Here is a 23,395-nt window from a genome sequence, read left to right as displayed (position 1 = left end):
TCAACAACCAGCAAAGTAATTGTGGTCCAGAACTGTGTGAGGACTTGAAAGACACCATTCGGCAGTAAAATTTGGGGGAGCTAGAGGCAAAAATGAACCTGTGGGACAGAGAGACCAAGGAGGATGACTTCCTAGCAGAAGACGTAGAGGACCAAATCAGAGCATATGCAGCAGCTGGAGTGGCAGCCAGGCTCCATCCCTACCAGGTTCCCCGAATCCATTGGCTCAGGTGTGACAGAGGTTGCAGCTGATGAGGAAAATGCTGTAGCTCGAAAGAGATGCTGCAACTAGAATGCCAGCAACTTGCTGACTCAGAGAAACAGTGCCAGCACAAGCAGATACAGCAACAGCAGGATCTGGACCTCGTGCAGCCAAAGAACCAGGGCATGATAACTCTGGTAAACTGGGACAGAATATGGAGTGTCAACTCTGTAGAGAGCAAAGATGTTAAATTGCTACCCCAAGGTTTGAATGGGAGGGTAGGGGGTATAGATGCCTATCTCACCACCTTTGAGAAGGCATGTGTCTAAAAGCAGATAGAGCGATCTCCAGGGCCTATTTTCTTACTCCCTTACTCAAGGCGAAAGCCTGCAGCCAAATGGAAGGGACAGACTGTGTGAACTACGGACAACTTAGCACCCTGTAACCATGACACATCCCTATCTGTATAATGGAGATTGTAATGTTTCCTTTCTCTGTCTTCCGTATTTAGACTGTGAATTCTTTGGGGCAGAGACTCTCCCTTACTGTGTCTCTGAACAGTGCCCAGTATTACCAATTCTTGCAATTTTACTGCAAATCTCCTGGTATTTGGTGTTTTTTCTTAAAGCCTCAGCTCCTGGAGTCAAGTAATTACTTGAGAAACTCAGCTTTTCTTAAGTTTCTGTCCCTGATAGCTCTGGAGAAAAACTAGAAAATATGACTCCTACAGACTGAAAAGTTTTGGATTCTTACTAACCTTCTGTTTTACTATTTTTAAAAATCTCAGGATTTTCAGATGAACCTTGATTTTTTTGTGGGGGTTGGCTCATAATTTTTGCATGCTTGGGGCTGGCAATACTGAGTGCCTAGCACAATGGTCTTGGTTGGCCTGCATACAAATATATAATAACACTTCATCTAACCTACAACTGGAGGACCATAGACTCTTTGAAACCTGATTCTGCATTGCTTGCCAACCCTCCCCTCTCATTGACTTGAATGGGAATTTTGGTTGTATGTGGAGTGTCGGATTGAGGCCTTGAAGAACGAAGGAATCCCAGAGCAGTTTTGGTAACTGACTAGGTAACACAAGGAGGGCTGGCAAGTTATGTGGACCCGTGGTGCCCACGGTCCAGGAATACTAAGGGCCCGGGGGCCTGGCTCCACCAATATTCAGAGCCGGGTCTCTCCCCTGGCCCCACCTGCCGCCCCCACACACCTCCCTCGGAACGTCTCCTGGGCCTGCTGCCGTCCCCAGGCGATTTAAAAGGGCCAAGAGGCCCCCAGCTGCTGTTGCCACCACCGGCAGCGCAATGGGGCTAAGATGGCTTCCTGCCCAGCCTTGCTCCACACCACTCCCGAAAGAGGCAGGCACATCCCTGTGGTTGGGATGTGTGTATCTCCGCATGCTGTCCCCACCCCGAGAGCCAACTCTGCAGCTCCCATTGGCCAGGATCTGTGGCCAATGGGAGCTGCAGGGGCAGTGCCTTCGGGCAGCAGTGCACGGAGACCCCCCAGGCCACCCCGCCTAGGAGCTCCAATGTGATATATGCCATCATGTGTCAGCAATGCCCCTCTGCCATGTACATTGGTCAAACTGGACAGTCTCTACATAAAAGAATAAATGGACACAAATCAGACGTCAAGAATTATAATATTCAAAAACCAGTCGGAGAACACTTCTATCTCTTTGGTCACTCGATTACAGACCTAAAAGTTGCAATTCTTCAATAAAAAAACTTCAAAAACAGACTCCAATGAGAGAGTGCTGAATTGGAATTAATTTGCAAACTGGATACAATTAACTTAGGCTTGAATAAAGACTGGGAGTGAATGGGTCATTACACAAAGTAAAACTATTTCTCCATGTTTATTCCCCCCCACCCCCACCCCACACCATTACTCAGACATTCTTGTCAACTGCTGGAAATGGCCCACCTTGATTATCACTACAAAAGGTCCCCCCCCCCCCCCCGCTCTCCTGCTGTAATAGCTCACCTTAAGTGATCACTCTCGTTACAGTGTGTATGGTAACACCCATTGTTTCATGTTCTCTATGTATATAAATCTCCCCACTGTATTTTCCACTGAATGCATCTGATGAAGTGAGCTGTAGCTCATGAAAGCTTATGCTCAAATAAATTTGTTAGTCTCTAAGGTGCCACAAGTACTCCTTTTCTTTTTGCGAATACAGACTAACACGGCTGCTAGTCTGAAATCTGCTGAACTGTCACTCTTTGATAGCATCTCTCTCTCTCTCTCTCTCTCTCTCAATTTGTTCGATTGCAAAGGAAATTGATTACATAACAAAAATGTAAAGTTGGACTAGCTTTATCTTTTTCTGATTTCTTATCATCAACAGTGGACATAGAGAAAACAGTTCCTGTATTATTATTCTCATGTACGCACGCTGCAACTTGTTGATGCATGACTTCCTACATTTTTAGTAGAATACTCTGTACACTGGTAAAAGTAAGTCTTAACATAAAAAAATTAATTTTAATGAACTCAGTATGTTTATTCATAACCTGTTTAATATGACTATGAAATTGATTCTTAGATTTTGTAGCCATCAAAAATGTGATTTACTTTTTATTTTTTTGCCACTGAAAATCTTCTTCTATTTTAATTGGCAAATAATCCACTGTAAAGTCCCAGAGAGCATTCAACCGATCAATTTAGCCACTCCAATGCCATTATTTTTCAAAAATGCTGTACCATTATGTGAATAATTAATCATGATTTGTAATAGTGTTTTACGCCAAATCCAGTATTGCTACATCAGTATTGTGCAGCAGGTATCACTTTTAGTGGGAATTTTTATTTATAGATAGGAAACAGTCAACAGAGAATGTTCATAAACAAAATAGTGGACATGTCATGCATAAGTTACAAGTCCAGTGTGTGGGCTTGATCCAACAAAACCCTTACTTACCTGAATAGTTCAGTTGACTTCAGTGAGTCTACTCACCTGAATGAGGGCTTCTTCTTCGAGTGATTGCTCATGTCCATTCCACTGTTGGAATGCTGGAAGTTTTTTCCTCAGTGGTATCCATAGGGGACCGGCTCTGGTGCCCTCTAGAGTGGCATGCATATGTGCCGATATAAGGGGCACTGCCGGCTCCTTCCCTCCCTCAGTTCCTTCTTGCCACCAATGTCGGTGCTGGAACACTCGCCTTGCTTTAGCAAAAAGAACAGGAGGACTTGTGGCACCTTAGAGACTAATAAATTTATTTGAGCATAAGCTTTCGTGAGCTACAGCTCACTTCATCGGAAGTCGCTTTCCTTTCAGTAGTTCTTTGAACTTTTATTGTGTAAACAGTTTTAAATAGTTATCAGTGTTCTTTAGTGTTAGTGTACTTAGTTATTCAGTCACTGAAAGGAAAGCCATTTGCTAAAGTAAGGGGAGCGTTCCAGCACCGACACTGGCGGTAAGAAAGAACTGAAGGAGGGAGGGGGCCGGCAGTGCCCCTTATACCCGTGCATCCTTTTAACATAACTGTCGATTATACCAATAATGTCACATTGCAGTAATGGGTATTATTTGCGCTGCTGCATCATCTTGCAGAATATTTTAATCATAGTTTACAACAAAAGGTTTTGGAAAATGACATTATTAGTAGTAATTATATAAAAATTATATGTAGGAGAACAGTACTTAGAATCCAACCAAAATCAAAGTCCCATTGTGCTAATGCTGTACATACACATAGTAAGAGACAGTCCCTCATTTGTTTTATATTCTCAACAGCCAAGAGAGACAGAGCTTGGAAAAAAGAAGTACTATTAGCCCCATTTTACAGATGGACAACTGTGTCACAGAGAGATTAAGTGACTTGCCCAAAGGTTCATAACTTCATAGACTTTAGGCCAGAAGGGACCATTGTGATAATCTTATCTGGCCTGGATAACACAGGCCATCAGACTTCCCTAGATTAACTTCTGTTTCAGATTCAATAGCTGTGGGTGAACTACAGCATATCTTTTAGAAAAACATCCAATTTTAATTTTAAAATGTCCAGTTATGAAGAATACACCACATGGTTCTAATGGTTAATTATCTTAAAAATGTGTGCTGTATTTCTAGTTTGTATTTGTCTACCTTTAACTTCCAGTCATTTGATCTTGTTATGCCATTAGAGAGTCAAGGTGGGTGAGGAAATATCTCTTATTGGACATTCTTTCAAGCTTCCTTCAGGTCTGCTAGATTGAAATCCCTCTATTACCAAATTTTTGTTCCCCGTGTAAGTACTTAGAGACTGTGATTAAGTCACTCCTGTAATGCTGCCTGCAGTGACTCAACAGCCTGAGTATCAACCTCAGGGCAGACTGTTAAGAACCAGGGCACAAACCCCAAATTGATTGTGCATTCTATACTTAGATTTCACCAACCAATTATTAAGTGTATAGCCCTCAGGCACTGTAACAACCTAATGATAGAGTCACAGACAGTCCCCTTGGGTTTATCTGTCTTGCCACCCAGGTAAGCCTACCTTTGAGAGAGATGGTTTCTTACACCATCACAGCAAGGTTACTCTCAGTCCCAAAGGACCAGTTACTTACCCCAGGTCAGAGGCATGTTCGATCTAAGACCAAAGACAACACTTGTATCCAATCCTATCATAAACTATTTAAAGACTTATTAAATAGGAAAAGGAAACCAGAGAGGTACTGACAAAGTTAAAGCAGATAAACATATGTACACAAATAAGTTACAATCTTAAGTTTCAAAAGGTAATAGAAGCTTCTGTAATAAGCAAACTCTGTATGTTCTTTAGGGCTAGCCTAGGCTGAGCAGCTGGGGATCTCTTGCGTATGCCTAGAAAACCTTGCCCCCCACAGTCCAAGCAGAACAGAGATCCAGTTCCTTCTTGTTAGGGATTTTTACTCCCCTCTTCCCTTGTGCTTTGAACTGCAAACTCAGGTGATGGGAGGAATCCACTGCCATGACTCATCTTCAAGGGTCAAGGATGGCAGAACAACCAATGCTTTTGTCCCCTTTAATGTCCTACAATAGTCCATCTGGTGTTGATCGACTTTTCTTGTTGGGAAGGACATAACACTTTCTCTTGGAGATCAGCACTTCACACTAGTTAATGTCTCTCTCCTGTCTGTTAATTTACACAGTCACAGAGACTCACAATACAATCACTCAAATATTACCTTACAAATGGGATGCCGAGTTATGAGTGAGGTTAATGCATGCAGCAAATCACAAGCATTCCATAAAGTCTAAACACTAAGCATACTCATATCATTCTAATATTTATTTTAACAATATTAGCACATGTCATAAATATAAAGAGAAGGGTAACCACCTTTCTATATACAGAACTATAAAATCCCTCCTGGCCAGAGGCAAAACCCTTTCACCTGTAAAGGGTTAAGAAGCTAAGATAACCTCGCTGGCACCTGACCAAAATGACCAATGAGGAGACAAGATACTTTCAAAGCTGGAGGGGGGGCGGGAAACAAAGGGTCTGTCTGTCTGTGTGATGCTTTTGCCGGGAACAGATCAGGAATGCTCTTCAGAACTCCTTAAGTTAGTAAGTAATCTAGCTAGAAATGCATTAGATTTCCTTTTGTTTAATGGCTGGTAAAATAGCTGTGCTGAATGGAATGTATATTCCTGTTTTTGTGTCTTTTTGTAACTTAAGGTTTTGCCTAGAGGGATTCTCTATATTTTGAATCTGATTACCCTGTAAGGTATTTACCATCCTGATTTTACAGAGGTGATTTTTTTACTTTTTCTTTAATTAAAATTCTTTTAAGATCCTGATTGCTTTTTCATTGTTCTTAAGATCCAAGAGTTTGGGTCTGTGTTCACCTATGGAAATTGGTGAGGATTTTTATCAAGCCTTCCCCAGGAAAGGGGGTGTAGGGCTTGGGGGGATATTTTGGGGCGAAGACGTCTCCAAGTGGGCTCTTTCCCTGTTCTTTGTTTAACACGCTTGGTGGTGGCAGCACAGGGTTCAAGGACAAGGCAAAGTTTGTACCTTGAGGAAGTTTTTAACCTAAGCTGGTGAGAATAAGCTTAGGGGGTCTTTCATGCAGGTCCCCATATCTGTACCCTAGAGTTCAGAGTGGGGAAGGAACCTTGACAGCACACAAGTGAGGCAGACTGCTTCCAGCTATGCATTTTTCAGTGTTCAGTTGAGACATGGCAACTTTGACAAGAGCTGGCACCTGGTCTGGTACTGGCACAACCTCCTTAACCTTCTCTGATAAGCTAAAGAGATAGTCAGTTACTATGAGAATGTTTTCCAGTTCTCTAATCATTCTTTGATTCTCTTCTGAATCCTCTCTAATTTTTCACCATCCTTCTTGAAGTGTGGAGACCAGAAGTGGACACAGTATTCATGTAGTTCTAGCACCAGTGCCCCATACAAAAGTAATATATTTTCCCTACTCCAACTTAAAATTACCCTGTTTATTCAGAGAGATCATTAGCCCTTTTAGACATAGTGTCACACTGGAAGTTTCTTGTTCAGCTGGTTATCCATCATGACCCTCAAGTCCTCTTCTGAGTCACTGCTGCCCAGGATAAGTACGGCCTACAGTCTTTGTTCATAAATATATACATTTACATTTGACTGTATTAAAATGCACATTGTTGGCTTGGACCCAGCTTACCAGATGATTTTAGTTTGCTCGTTATCAGTGACCTCCGTCCTCTCCATTATTTACCATTCCCCCAATCTTTGTGTCATCTGCAAATTTTAAGTCAATTATTTTGTTTTCTTCCAGATCATAGATAAAAATGTTAAATAGCATAGGGCCAAGAACAGATTCCTGTGGGACCCCAGTAGAATCACACCTTCTCCATGACAACCCCCCATTTACAGTTACATTTGGAGAGCTATCAGTTACAAAGGATGTCTGTGATTAAATTCTGGGAACTGAACCAAGGTCTCCTGTGTCCCTCTCCAGTGTCCATCACATCATCCTTTTACTGGAATCTGGTTTGCACCAGCTCCTCTATTCCTGTACTTCAAATCTTCTTGCAACTGAGGGAGAAAATACTGTTTCAAACCCTGCTGTACCATATGTACATAAGGGCAGAACACCAAATGTTGTATCATTTAAATGAAAGAGGAATCAGTGATGTTTCAGAATCTAGGAGGGTTGGCTTAGGAAAAGCATCCACAGTTTCAAGCCGCAGATTCACCTCTGGTGCAAATACACTGAAGTCAGTGGAGTTATATCATGGAGGATTATGGCCCCAAGTGCTTATCCCAGTTTATCCAAAGCATCCTTGGGCTACAACGCAGACAGGATAGGTCATAGCAACAGACCTTTGCATGAGATTTCTGGTACTAGCTTCCAGCAAGATGCCAATTACTGTGGGACATATCTTAACGGAGCTATGCTGATTTACACCAGTCTTAGCCAAAAGTATTAAAGGGAAAGGTGCAGAAAATGGAGAATAAACCAAAATTAAACTAGAGAGACAATGTGGGTGAGGTAATATCTTTTATTGGAACAACTTTTGTTGGTGAGAGAGGCAAGCTTTTGAGCTTACACAGAACTGAAGAAGAGCACTGTGTAAGCTCAGAAACTTGTCTCTCTCACTAACAGAAGTAGGTCCAATAAACGATATTACCTCACCAACCATATGTCTCTAATATCCTGGGACCAATACTGCAACAACAATATTGCATAGAAGTTAAACTAAGCATTTTCAGAGTTCAGGAAAGGTCTACTTTGGATTCATTTATATTTCTTGAAAGCTTTTGGTTAGTTCTTATTTTGTGTGGCCGTGTTTCCCCACCTCTTCACTCATATGATTATTATTACGTAGTCTGTCTTGACCCCTGACGGTATGCTTGGCTCTGTATAAAACACCAAGTGAAGACTGAAAATTATTAAGAAAGTATCCAATTCTATCAATAGATACTAATACACATAGTGCTCACCATAGCATGTTGAGCCTGATCCAACTTCCTTTAAAGTCAATGGCAAAATTCCTGGTGATTTCAGTAGTGTAGGCTTCAACCCATTGTCCCACTGAAGTTGCTGGAACTATCTGTAGTAGCAAGCACTACTCCCAGTAGCAAATGTTTGCAGGATGGAACCCTAGAACACTACTAGCACTGATATTACTGTACTTTTCCATCACATCTGTGATATGGGAAATATAGGGGAAAGGACCTATAGGACCTAACATATAAAATACAAAACAGATACATTGCAGAGTTAGAAATTGGCCCCAGCCAAAACCCTGGATCTTAATAACAACCACCATTTTTTAAACAATCTGGATCCAAATTCTGTGGCTTGAACCCTTCCCTGTTAAACAATTTTAGCTTACTGCAGGCTGAGAGCCTTATCTCCTGGGAAGAATTTCTCAGCTCCTTACAATGCATGGCAGCAATTAATGTGGGTTTTTAGAAACTACTTACTCTGCAATTGAAGGGGAAAAAATGAACACTTACCATGGCAACTAAAGCAACACAAAGTACTGTATGTCCTCAGAAAAATAGAGTATTTATAAAGAAGTACATTTGCCTTATGGACTATACTCTGGTCCTTTGCAAGAGGCAGAAATGTGCCTAGTTTTATAACATTAATATTTATTAAAGAATTTTATGACAAAGTATGAGGAGGATACAAAATCCTATTCAGCACGCTGAATAATTTCTAATGCTTATTTTTAGACCAGCATAATTATATTTGATTTACATTGCTCTGTTAATAGTGTACGTAGAGCCAAAGGGCCACAGTCTTAATCCTTTTGTGCCATTCAGGTTTCAGAAAAGGGCTGTAATCCAGCCACAAATCACCAGCGGGGCAATCCTCTGCTGACCTGTCTATGCCACTGCCTGGCCCTAGACCTGTACTCAGCCCTGACATAGGGGAGTGGTTATGGCAGAGCTCCACACTACCATGGCAATCCTATACAGTCTTAAGGACCATTAAACACAAGACTGAGGTAGCTTCCACAGCCACTGTGTCCCTCACCTCTGTGAGAGTGTTGTGTGGCAAATTTGCTTAGCCATAAGCCCAGTGGACATGTCCCCCACCACCACCCTCATCCCAGAGTTGCTGCCATTTTCCAAGGACATAGCTGTTGGCCCTGATATGCTGCTGTTCATCCGAGACTGGCACTGGATGGGCAGCACTAGATTTCAATGCATGAATGGCTGCAGCAAAAAGATATTGTGAAATCAGTCATGGCAAGTCAGCATGAACTGCAGATGTAGATGTTTTCTTCTGAAGGGAGGCAGATCTTCTTGTGGGAAGTGTCTTGTTTATTTACACCTGCTGGAGCCATTGTCAGCCTTGTGTGCAGCAGGGTGTTTTCATCTGTTATAGCCCTGCAGGCAGTTTTAAGGGTGATGGCATCTTGTCAAAGTTTTGGGGATCTATACAAGCCAACACATATATATTAGATGTAAATGTGTGTCTAAAGCAAACAGTAATGATACAGGTGGCTATATTTAGCACTGATTCAACTAGATCTGCCCTAAACTGTTGCACAATATTCTGCTGGAGTGAATACCAGTGTCAGGAGTGAGGTTCGCAGAACAATTGTCTTTGCTCCCCAAGAGGTTCCTGTTAGCTTCTGGATCAAGGCCATGTAGGAGGTGATCTTTTCCTTTGTGTTCTAGATGGGACCAGTATGTTAGATTATGGTCCAGTTTGACTCCTAAATAAGTGACAACTGGCTAGAAAGGGAGTTAATGATCCTCAACACAGCCCGGAAGGGGTTGATTGGCCAGGTTGCATTGTTCAGATGCAGTATTGTAGCCATGCTCTTAGACTCTCCTAATGTAAGTCTCCACTGATGAAGGTAAGAGGCTAGAGCATTTATGTCCTGGCTGAGTGAGCCTTCGATGTCATGTAGATTGTTACCCACATCAGTGAGACAGATATCATCCACCTATACATACTTATTAGCCTTAGTTGTTGGTAGGCTGCAATCATGTATTTTGAAAAGGAGTGATGCCTAAGCTGCCTGACTTTGTCTCCAGCTTGCAAGTTGAAGCTCTGGTTCATTTTCATTTCCATGATGAACTGCATCATGGACTTACAAGAAATAGTCTGCAACAACTTGGTGGTCAGGTCCATATGCCAAACAGCATCATATGCATCAGACAGATCGACCAGAATAGTGCAACTTTCTTGCCCTTCTCAAAGGCATCTTTCATGTCTTGTGTTAGGTGAATGACCTGATCTTGGGTACAGTGTCCTTGTCTGAAGCCAGCCTTAACAAAGGGCACTTGTGGTTCAATAATCTTGTTGCTGCACATCAGAATAAGTCTCTCAGTAAATTTGTATGTGACACAAAGGAGAAGGATTTGTTGATAGCTCTTGGGATCTCCCAGAGGCTTTTGCAATTTCAGAATGGCTACGACATTTGCCCTCTGCCAGATTTTTGGGATGCAGTTGTCCTGGAAACACCTTTTGAGGAACCGAAGCAGCCAAGTTTAGGCCTAGGTGGAATAGGAACTGTATATGGATATGATCCAGGCCTGCAGCCTTTCCTATTTTCATAATCTTTATGGTCTGCTCCAGCTCTTTGTCTGAAAAATTAGTAATCAGGTTTGAATCCACACTTGGAGCTTGCCACCTCTCTGTAATCTCAGTTTTGACTGCACAGCTGAAAGACTCATCCAAGTTCTATGTAAGCCATTAGCCACTAGCTAGGATGCAACACTATTTGTGGTGACTGGAAAATCCTTTTGCCAAGGCTAGAATCTTCTGAAAGTCTTTGGATGATCTCCCAGGCTCTCTGGCTAGAATGAATAAAGTCCATCTTTGTGACTCTTTCTCTCTATAGATCGTGCCTGGTTTGATCTAGCAGTTGAATAAATTCATTTCTCTATTTAATTGTTCATTGCCAGAAGATTTGAACTGCTGGTAGAGCTTAATTATCTGTGACAACCACCCAGGGATTATTGTTGGCAATAGGCTTTAGGGATTGATTTCTTAGCAGCTACCTTCCCTAATTCACACAAAATTTGGTAGGAGTCATTTATACTGGCCGGACATGTCAGGTGTAACTCAGCCTCTTCGCTGACAGATGTCTCTAGTTCTGCTTGAAAGATCTTCCACCAAACTTTCTGAAAATTCCACCAGACTTTCTGAAAGCTGTTTGTTGTTTGATATCTGCAGGCCAGTTGTGATCAAAGATGGCCTATATTGAGATTTTGGGAAGCTTCAAGCACCTTCTGCTCTGACCACTGTCAGCAGTTGCCCGGAAAATGAAAATTGATATTTAGGCCCTATCAAATTCACGGTCCAGTCTGGTCAATTTCATGGTCATAGGATATTAAAAATAATAAATTCCGTGATTTCAGCTATTTAAATCTGAAATTTCACAGTGTTGTAATTGTAGGGGTCCTGACCCAAAAAGGAGTTGTCGGGGGTCGCAAGGATATTGTATGGGAGGTTGTGGTACTGCTACCCTTAGTTCTGTGCTGTGCTGGTGGCAGCGCTGCCTTCAGAGCTGGGTAGTTGGAGAGCAGCGGCTGCTGGCCGGGAGCCCAGCTCTGAAGGCAGCACTGCCACCCGCAACAACGCAGAAGTAAGGGTGGCAATACCATACCATGCCATCCTTACTTCTGTGCTGCTGCCTTCTGCACTGCTGCCTTCAGAGCCTTCGGCTGCTGATTGATGGCCCAGCTCTGCAGGGAGCAACACAGAAGTAAGAGTGGCATGGTATGGTATTACCACCCTTACTTCTGCACTGCTGCTGGCAGGGCGCTGCCTTCAGAGCTGGGCATCCTGCTAACAGCCGCCGCTCTCTGCGGACCAATTCTGAAGGCAGCACAAAAGTAAGGGTGGCAATACCATGACCCCCCCTAAAAAACCCTCTGCAACTTTCTTTTGGGCAGGACCCCCAATTAGAGAAATGCTGGTCTCCCCCATGAAATCTGGGGTGTTAGATGGGGTGGGATCTGAGTTACCCAGGAAAGAATTTTCTGTAGTATCTGGCTGGTGAATCTTGCCCATATGCTAAGAGTTTAGCTGATCGCCATATTTGGGGTCGGGAAGGAATTTTCCTCCAGGTCAGATTGGAAGAGGCCCTGGAGGTTTTTCACCTTCCTCTGTAGCATGGGGCACGGGTCACTTGCTGAAGGATTCTCTGCTACTTGAAGTCTTTAAACCACGATTTGAGGACTTCAATAGCTCAGACATAGGTGAGAGGTTTTTCACAGGAATGGGTGGGTGAAATTCTGTGGCCTGCGTTGTGCAGGAGGTCAGACTAGATGATCATAATGGTCCCTTCTGACCTTAGTATCTATGAATCTATCTGTGTAGTATAGGGTAAAAGCACACAAAAGACCAGATTTCACGGTCCATGACGCAATTTTCATGGCCGTGATTTTGGTAGGGCCCTAGTGATATTGGATGAAGAGCCTGTTGCCCATTTGCTACTGTGAAAGCTTGGCATTTGTTTTGGGCTGTAGAGCAGTTGTGGGTTAGTGACTGATCCCCACTCTATTTCTCTCTCTGTGTTGTTGTCAGGGTATTTCCAACTGACATGGTGGTAACTGAAGTTGCCACAGTAGATGGAAAGATGTGGAAAGATGGCAGAGTGGGGGAATCCCATTTAACTGATGGAGGCTTATAGACATTGATCAGCATAAGCTCATTCACCTTTATTGTCTGTCATTCTACTATGTCATTTGGAGCAGATGTTGATATAGTTACAGAGGACTGCCTTTCTCTAATGTGAGTTGCAATCCCATACAGCTTGAGATGGTGATGAGCCATGACAGTGTAGCCTGGAACTGAAAGTTGGACGTCGGTGGTGGAGTGTCTCCTGAAGCAAGATTATGCATGTCTCAATGTTTGTAGCTAGGTTGAGGAAGATATCCCTTTTTAAAGCCGATATCCCTCAATATTGAAATATAGCATCTTGAACTGGCCCCAGTGCTAGGTTTGTGGCACTGGCCCTGAAAGGGACCCCATTGGAGGATGGCTCTTTCGGGCTGATTGTCACTTAGAATGTAAGCCTGCGTTCCCCATTTTGTCTACATTCATTTTTCTTTACGCTGCTGACCAAGGGCATCATGAGAGAGCAGTAGACGTACCTCAGACATAGCCAGAGTGGCTGCCATAATGCAGGTATTTGTCTTAGCCCCATGTCCACAGTGGGGACTGTGGGGCAGCGATGGAGATGGTAAAGCATGTGGAGGAGGAGTGCACAATTACAATACTGGAGGATGGACTGCAATCCCTTCCTATCCTCAGTAATGCAGCAGAAAGACGGCCTATCTAGTTATTGACTTGTGACGCATACAAAAAGTCCATACCCCAGTCTCAAACTAGTGTGCCCATTTCCCAAATTCCTTTACATGGCCTATATTCATCCCCATCTTCAGTGTGGTGGGACATACTTGCTCCTCTGTATTCAGGGACTATGGCAGTCTTTACATAGGCCGGAGCATTTGATTCTAAGGACCCAATCCAGTGCTCTTTGAAGTAAATTAAAAGACTCCCACTGTCTTAAATGGCATGGCATGGGTCCCTAATACCAAAAGAAGGGCTGTAAACTGCATCCTGACAGGAGCAATTTAGTAGGGAAAGAGAAGAAGATGACACACCCAGCACTTCAGTGTACTTAAGTAACCTTGCAATATGTCCATCTTTTTTTTTTAATGCCGGAATACATGAACTACCACGTATTCTCATAATCTGGTCAGGAAATGCAACCACAGACTTCATGATATTGGTTGTTTAGTCTATGTGCGGGTAACTAGGGGCCGGGGCCGGTGCAACCACTAGGAAAACTAGGCGGCCCCCTAAGGCGCCAAGTGGTTGGGGTGGCCAAAAGCGCGCTCCAGGGAGGAGGTGGAGCGGAGGTGAGCTGGGGCAGAGGGTCGCGGGGAGAGCTGCCTGCAGCAAGTAACAGGAGGGCGGCGCGCAGGGGAACCGCTCCCTGCCCCAGCTCACCTCTGCTCCGCCTCCTCCCCTGAACACCGCCCCGCTCTGCTTCTCTCCCTCCCAGGCTTGTGGCTCCAAACAGCTGATTGGCGCCACAAGCCTGGGTGACGGGAGAAGCAGAACAGCGCTGGCGTGCTCAGCGAGGAGGCGGAGCAGAGGTGAGCTTGGGTGGGGAGCTGCTGCATGGCTCCCCGGGCCGAGGGGAGAGGGGAGCTGCTGCACAGCTCCCCGAGCTGGGGGGGTGGGGGGGCGGGAGCTTCTGCATGGCTCCCTGAGCTGAGGGGAGGGAAGGGAGAGAGAGCTGCCACACAGCTCCCCGGGGCGAGGGGAGGGAGGGAGGAAGAGGGGGGAGCTGTCGCACGGCTCCCCGGGCCAAGGGGGGGGGTTGCTGCAGGGGGGATGCCTCGGGAGGGGGATGGGGAGATGCTGCAGGGTTCTGGGGCGGGGGGGGGTGCAAGGTGGAAGTTTCGCCTAGGGCCCTGCTAAGGGCTTGTCCATATGGTGCCTTAGTCTACACTGAAGGACCATAAATTGTAGTGCACGCTGAAGTATTACCCACTGACTTGCCCATGTGGACCCTGTTGGCATGCAGTAAAAGTTCCCTAGTGCATGTTTGAAAGGGGACTACAATGAAATACATGCTAAAAACTTGAGGTGGAAGTTGAAGAGGTTGAGGAAGAAGAAAGGTTGAGGCTGCCTTTCAGATGTTTTTCTTTAATCACAAAACACACGCATCATATGTGCATCTAAAATGATAGAAAAAAGGTTAGATGCAAAGCAATCCACAATTCAGCTTACCAACAATCTTATTGATATAACAGTATAGAAGAAAACTCTATATTTTCTATAATAAAATTTGATGAATTATTAATTTGTCATATTATATAACTTTACTTTATTTCAGTTTAAATAACTACAGAGACACTTAATCCAAGCATTGGAGTCCCAATACATTACTAACAATGCCATTAAATCTCAGCGGCATTACATCATCAGTTCAACAGGAACTCAGCCTTTCATCTACAAAAACTCCTTTCTCCCTTTCATCACCTAGGAATAGGGTGACCAGATGTCCCATTTTTATAGAGACAGTCCTGTTCTTTGGGACTTTTTCTTATATAGGCACTTATTACCCTCCCACCCCCTGTCCCGTTTTTTCACAGTTGCTATCTGGTCACCCTACCTAGGAAGCATACCCAACCCTCTCCAAAAACCCTATCGAACAAATGTCTTTTGCAGTGTGCTAAGAAAGTAATGAAATTTGGGCTACTTCAGACCAAGATTCAAAGCAAATGCCAGAGTCTCAAAGTCCTTACAGAGAACACCCTGACCCTGACCCTTCTTATGAGTTGGATCCAGCTCAATCATTTCTGCTGACTGCAGCTGTGTCAGTATGGCAAGGCAGTCTTTCAGTGTTGCCTTTTTGTTATAATATAACAGTATAAGTATATCAGAATAATAAAAGACCTTAAAGTAATGAAAATATGCAAGGGGGCAGAGTTAAGGTGTGACTTCTGTGTGATTTAAATCATAGAGATCTGCTCCTGTATTTCTTGTGCACTCAAAACTTTTGTAGGATTGGGTCCCATTTACATAGGGTATTTTTCCCTGCATTTCATTTGCTTGGTTATTTTTTAAGATAAAAGTCAATTTCCAAGAGGAAAGTAATATATTTCAATAAATATTTTGTACCTGCATGTATATTTACTTATTGATCAATGGACTTTCTTCAAATTTCTACAATACCTCCCACCCCCAAATGAACACCTAAACCAACCACTACAACAACAAAAATTACTGTGGAAAATTATAAGACACTGAAAATAGGTTTGTAAAATGAAAGTGTTACAATAATAAAAGTTAATGCATTCTGACAAGAATAAACAAAAATTATAAAGCCTCATGTGGACAATGCAGAATACAGGAAGCTATTCAAGTGAGCAAACAACAAATGAAGAATAATCCTTACTGGTAAAGAATTAATTCCAGCAAGAAATTGAATAGAGGACTTCTGCATCTGAAGCAGCAGAGTTATCTATCAGGATAAAGAAGATTATGTTTTCTGTTGTTAGTAGCTCTACAATATGTGAGGCCTAAAAGCAGCAGTCTCTTTCACAAAGTACACATACTCTGTAGATACCTTTTTCCATTGGTGTCCTCTCCAGTGGCCTGATCTATTCACTTGAAGTCAATAAAAAGACGCCAATTAATTCAGTGAACTTTGGATCTGGGCCAAAGTACCTACCGCTCTTAGCACTGGTTACCTTTTAAAACTTAAAATCAGTCTATCCTTGCTATTTAATTGGGACCTGCAGGGGGAAAATGAGTTTGTACCCTTTTAGGCTTCTTTACGATATTTGTTATGAAGACAGGCTGTGACTTTTTGTTTTTTACTTTATACAAACATGTTGTCTTATCTTGCCTGTTTTTGCTGGAGGAACCTTATATGACTCAGCTGTAGAATGGGATGTGAATGAATCAGTGATGTGGATTTCTCAACCGAAATTTCTCCTTTAGTTGTCAGGAGAGGATGATGTTGGTTGAATTTTAACAAAGAGCACTTTTCTCACCCCCATGAGAAGTCCCACTGAAGGAACTGGGACAGTTTTTGTAAGTAAGGTGAGCAAGGTTTCTCACGTTTTCTGAAGCTTGAATAGACTCATATACTCCATAGACTTTAAGGTCAGAAGGGACCATTGTGATCACCTAGTCTGACCTCCTGCACATTGCAGACCAGAGAACTTCACCCACTCCTGAAATAGACCTTTAACGTCTGGCTGAGTTACTGAAGTCCTCAAATCATGATTTAAAGACTTCAAGTTACAGAGAATTCCCCATTTACACTAGTTTAAACCTGCAAGTGACCCGTGCCTAATGCTGCAAAGGAAAGTGAAAAATCACCCGTGCCTCAGACAATTCCTTCCCAACCTCAGATATGGCAATCAGTTATACCCCGAACTTGTGGGCAAGACCTACCAGGCAGATACCTGGGAAAGAATTTTCTGTAGTAACTTAGAACCCCCGCCATCTAGTGTCCCATCTCCAGCAGTTGGAGATTTTTCCTCCGGGCAGTTGCCGATGGGCCACATGCCATTGTAGGCAGTCCCATCATACCATCCCCTCCATAAACTTGTATAGTCATTAACAAGGTTCTTGTCATGACTTTACTGACAGGCATGAAGACAACCTACACAGAGCTTACTATCTAATAAGATAATCTATAAATCTATCTAGCTTTAGCAGCAATGATTGGAGGTAGTTGACCAACAGATTTTTTGGTTCACTGGCAATTCTGAAAAATAGAAAAGAGTTTTATTTCAGGTCAAACCAAAACCAGACTATTTTGAAAATTTTGGCTAATTGAAAAATCAAAAACGTTGTTTTGGGTCAAACTAAATATTTTGTTTCAACTGAGCCCTTTTTACATTTAAAATATTTTAAAAATAAAATTAAAGAACATTTTGAAACAAAATCAGAACTTTTTGTTTTAGAAAATGTTGAAACAAACTGTTTTGATTTTTTTCAGAAGAATTTGATGGCTTTTTTATTTTACCAGAACAACTGGGTGAAATCCACATGAATTCATGTCATGTTTCATTGTTGCCAAATCTTCATTTTTCATTTAGTTTTGTCCAAAAAATTTTGCTCGGCTCTAGAGGACCCTCTGTAAAAGACCTCTCCTATGTCATTGGAAATACCAAAGCTCTTCCTCTAAATCCTGTAAGGTGCAGTGTGTTACCAAAGCCTATTGAAGTTGGGAGCACGCATTGCTGCATGGGATTGTTCAGCACCTTAAAGAATTGCAGCACCAATAGAAGCAGCATATATCCTCAGAACTTATCACGGAGAAAATTATCTTCAAGAAACAATAGCCTGGCTACTAGGGAGCTGATACAAAGCGTCACATAGGCCATGATTTTCTCCTGCCAAGCAATAGCTATATAACCTGTCCACATCTCTCTGCTTATCCACATCCTGTTTCCAGCCTTCTCTCTACCTTTCTGTCTGTCTCTCTTGTTGTATTTTCTGTCTTTTCCCTGTCTTCATACTAATGCTCTTACTTAAACTTCAGCTACTCCTTCAAGTAACCCAGTGTGAATGTCAGTTAGACTTTTCTTATCAACATGGCATTCTTTATCCTTCCAGTATGTGAATGTTAGGGGGTTTTGTGTGTGTGAATGACAATGGTTAATATCTACATATGTGAGCCAGATTTTCAGCTAATGGCATTGCTCCATTGATGGCAGTGGTGTCAACTGATTGACAGCAGCTGAGGATCTGGCCCTAGCTGTAAAAGTGAGGGACTGGGGGTTTGAAAAGCAGCAAACAGTAGCATGATTAAGTGGAGCATGGGCTTTCTCAGTGCCACAATTCTAAAAGAAATTGCTGTATATAGTATTTTACTGATTGTCACATTTGTTAACACTTCCCTGTGACAGGAAAGTAGGGGAGTGAGTTTGTGTATGTCTGGCTGGCTGGCTTGTTTCAAAATAATTGAAATAAGTGTGCCTGATATTTTAGAGAATCAAGTCAAACATGTGAGGTCACATGTCCGGGCGCACAAGGGCAGTGACCTTCCAGAGAATCATACCTTTCTCCTGCGAGGGGTTGGAGCTGCATTATTATAAATTCCTTTCATTTGACATTTCATCCAGCGGATAATGAGTTTCTTTGACTGAGGGAAAATGTAGTTTACTGACTTGTAGCAAAAGGACAAATGGAGTAATAAAAGAAAAAATAAGTTGGCATTTAAAAAAAAAGGGAAACAGATTGAACTGTAGCATGTTTCCATAGCTACCAAAGTTCTTTAACACAACAGATAAAATAGCAAACAGATTGTGGAGTATTACAATTCAGGATTTGAGTGAAACATTCTCCTATTTCTTAGCTCTAGGTATCTCATAGATGAAAAAATTAATTCCTGAGAACATGGCTGTTTGTAATCTTGTGTAAGACCCTGCTGATGTATTCATATGGAGTGCGGTGAAGCCTTCTCAAAACTGATTAGACCCATAGTACTATACAGATGCAGTTTCCTGGTTTTCTAACAGATGAGAGAGAGAGAATAAAGCACAAAACATGTCATTTCAGTGGGGGCAAATACAATTAAATATTCCCAGAAGACATATTGGAAATATACCATTTGACTAAACTGAAACCAAATGTAAGAATACATTAGAGCTATAAACAAACAGATAAATTCAGTAAAACAGGAAAACTATTTCCTTTTCTTCAATTTGTGTTCTTTTTAAATTGATCATGATCACAATGTCTACTTGATTATACCTTTATAACAGTAATTAACAATGACTAGGGGTCTCTGGAGTGCTGTAGTCTGCTTATTTTTGTATGTAGGCTTATGTTTAAATCTGTCATGCACTCCCAGTGGAGGACAAAAGATATTCTGCTGGAGCATTACAGCATTTATTAAAATGTTTTGTGTATCAAAAAAGAGAATGAGAAAGGGGAGGGGCTTTCAGTAATACTCTAGATTCTTTTAAGGTAAAATTGAATGGAAAACTGTATTTTTAAGAGTATTTGACTTGTTAAAAATCGCACCACTTGACTGAACTGATATCTAAAGTATCTCTTTCCACTGAAGTTTCACTAAAATTTTTTGCAAATAGATGGCTAGCCATGCCCACTCTGTTCATAAGCAGCATGTGATTTGATGTTTCCTGAGTGTCAGTGAAAGCACCCTGGATGACAGTAGGACCGACTCTCAGCTGCACAGAAAAAGAGTTAAATTCCTTCACAGGAGAAAGGGAATCTGCTCTTCCCTATAAGGACCGTTTTAGTTACAAGGCCTGGAGGGAAGGACCTCAATCAATGGTTTATTAAGAGACAGTCATAAAAAGAGAGGATTTGAGTGGGCTGCCTTTCTTCCATGGGGGGAAGGAGATGAACTTCTAACAGTGAGTACAGAGAATCTGTGGTGACGTGTTCTGACATATGGCTAGGTCTGGAGGATTGCTTATTATCAGCTCTACAGGGAGGACTTATCTGCTAAAGAGGGCATGGGAGGGTCTTTTCTTATCTACTAAGAAAGAGGAAAGTATATGGGTCTCTTATTCCTTGAGGATGTGGACCTCGTAAATAAGCATCACTTCCTACCTTTTTAATGTCTCTTGTGTGCCCAGAAGATAAACAGTTGCTGCAAATATTGTTCCACCAGTGACCTTTGATTGTTTGGTTAATTTCACGCAAAGCTGGGCTCTGTCTCCATTACAGCATTCATCTCGCATGGTTAAACCTAATCATGTGCGGGACACTAACAGGAGCTCTGTACTCCAGTGAAGGCTCTTCTTTGGTCCTGTTAAATACCGTTTATCTTCGGCACACCTAAGATTTTAAAGGTGACCTGCCAGGAAAAAGAATTGTTTTGGGTCATTAATGCTTGTTTAAAGGACTGAAGTGTTTTTTTCGGGGGAAGGGGTTCTGTTTGTTTCTTGTCTTTTGTTTGCTTTTCAGTAAATTAGCTAGGATTCACAACAAACATACAATTCCCAGGAGGGAAAAGTAGGGAAGACCAGATTTACATCCCTGAGACTTTAAGGTAAAACACATGCATAATATTTTCATAAACGTTTCTGGTCTTCCTTGTTCACCAAAAACAAGCAAAACTGAGTACAAACCCCATTTGGATTTTTTTTGTTTATGAAGGCCACCTTTAAAAAAATCAATTTATCTCCATTAAGAGTAACATAGTTATGATGATCACCGACTCATGAGAGCTTACCAAAAGCATTTTATAGTAAAATAGCACTCTACCCACAATTTCCATATTCCATACAAGTCCTTTATATTTTTATTTTAAGCCATCGCAAATTCTTTTGCATCCCACTTTTAAAAGGAGTATTAAAAGTGCAATTGCATTGCCCTGTATGGCAATTAACAGAACTCCATATACATCATGGTCCTGATCATCATGGTTCTTACAAAATTCAAAACTTGCTTCAGAATTGTGCTGCGACATTTAACTTCTAATTTAGTTTCATTTTTAATTTTAATTTCTAGGTTTGTAGTCCTTACAGTTGCAAACAATTCTTCCAAATGTGCATGTGAATAGAGTGTAAACTGATGTATTGTTGCTTGCCTGGATCTGCAGACATCCTAAAACCATATCTCTGGGGTGTTGATCCTGAAGTCTAATAATATCCAGTTTTAATGTAATCATTAACTATTTCATGGCTGGTTAGAGTTAGTGGACATACCAAGATAATATGCATATTCCACAATACCAAGGATGAAATCCTGGCTCTATTGAAATCAATGGTAGTTTGGTCATTGACTCTAACGGAGTCAAGATCTCATCCAAGTCTCCTCCCATACTTTCCTAGAAGCCAAAAGCTCCAGCACCCAAATCTTCCAGGTTCCTTCCTGAAAACTTCTTCCATTGAGTTATTTAATTTCCATGCAGTATTCTGCCACACATTTTAAATTAAAAATTTAGTGACAACAGAAAATACATTCAATAATAGAGAGATTAACACAAGGATTAAATACTGTTTGGATTACATTATTTTATTATGTTTTTATTTCATTATTTTTCATACATAATTCAATGAAACTACTTCAAATTATAATTTATTTGCACTGTTTCAGAATCTCTGTTCTGCTGCACTGGAGAGATTGCTGCAGAGTTCATGTAAAACTTCCCATACTATACTCAGTACAATGGCAGTCTTAGTATTCCACTAGCATATAAAGTCATGGTCTTGTTTATAAACAGCCTAACAAACAGATAAGCCATAGGACCTGCGGCTGAAGTTAGTGATGTCACACTAGTTCAGAACTGGTGGAAGTGTGAGTAGAATTAGTGTCACCCTGCTTAAGCAAGCGGCACCTACATATACATTTTTCATGGATGAGTCTTGTCTTAATCCAACCTTTTGGATACCACTTTGGCCCAGTTGTTATGGATTTGAAGCTTCTGTAGTGGTTAGCTGCAGCTGACAGAGCTCCTTTTAATTTTTTTTATGATTAATATACAAATTTGTTTTCATGTAACCGTAGGCACACATTAGCCAAGCATGATAGTGTGTGTTCTCCACACAGGCCCTGAATTAGGCAAGAGCTGAATTAGGTTAAGTGGGCCCAATCAGCTAATTAGGCTGCAAACGGGGGAGCTTTAGGCTGGAGGAAGTTAATTAGAGAGAAGTTCATCTGTGAGGGATAGGCCGGGCTTCTACAAAAGACAGAAAATTGGAAACAGAATGGGTAGCAGGAAAGAAACCTACAGTCGCCCTCTCTGAGGCTGGGGAGAAGAAGCAACCTGGTAGGAAGGACTCCAAGAGTGAGAACAGTAAGATGGTAGAGTTACACACCTTGCCTGGACTGGAACCCAGAGTAGAGGGCAGGCTTCAGTTCCCCTCCCAGCCACTGTAGAGTGGTACTATTTGGGGGCAGTGAACAGGAAGATGTCCCGAGTCTTTGTTGGAGTGATAGGGTCAGGGCAATGGGCATGAGGGCTGCCTGATATCATGTGGACAGAAGAGATTTTGAAAGACTGCTGCAGAAGGGGAACCTACTGAGTGTCCTGGCTGGAGGGTTGAGTCAGAACAAGGAAGCTGTGGTTCCTGGAGTGAGAGAGGAGCTGCAGAGGAGCAACTGATGGGGTGTAACCAGCTGGAAGAGGTGTCAGCCTGACTGAGCTAATTTCCAGAACTGCCAGGAAGTGGTGCCATCTAGTGGTGACTGGAGTCCCCCCACTGTGACACCAATCGGTTTTACTTCCTACTTTAAAAACCATCACAGGGTGAACGTGTCAACTAACCACCATACCATAGATGACTATAAACCCAGGGTAATATCCCAGTAAAGTTACTAAAAGCTATTTTCACTCTGTTCTGAATGCTGCATTAATCTTCAGAAAGGATCAGAAAATTCTCCTACTGTTTTTCTAAAACCTAGTTCAGAGACATAGAAATGCGGGACTAGAAGGGACGTTGATAGGTCATCTAGTCCAGTGCACTTAGGCAGGGCTAAATATTATCTGGATTGTCCCTGATAGGTGTTTGTCTGACCTGTTCTGAAAAACCTCCAAAGACAAAGATTCCGCAATTACCCTAGGTAATTTGTTCCAGTGCTTAACTTCCCTTACAGTTAGAAAACTGTTTTTCTAATGTCTAACCTAAATCTCCCTTCCTGAAATTTAAGCCTGTTACTTTTTGTCTTCTCAGTGGTTAAGGAGAACAATTATCACTTTCCTCTTTATAACAAGCTTTTGCATATTTGAAGACTTTCCATCTTCCCCCCTCAGTTTTCCCTTCTCCATACTAAACCCATTTTTTCACTC

The sequence above is a fragment of the Chelonia mydas genome, chromosome 8 (assembly GCF_015237465.2).
Source record: "Chelonia mydas isolate rCheMyd1 chromosome 8, rCheMyd1.pri.v2, whole genome shotgun sequence".
NCBI classification, from domain to species: Eukaryota; Metazoa; Chordata; order Testudines; family Cheloniidae; genus Chelonia; species Chelonia mydas.
Note: the sequence above shows the minus strand (reverse complement) of the source record.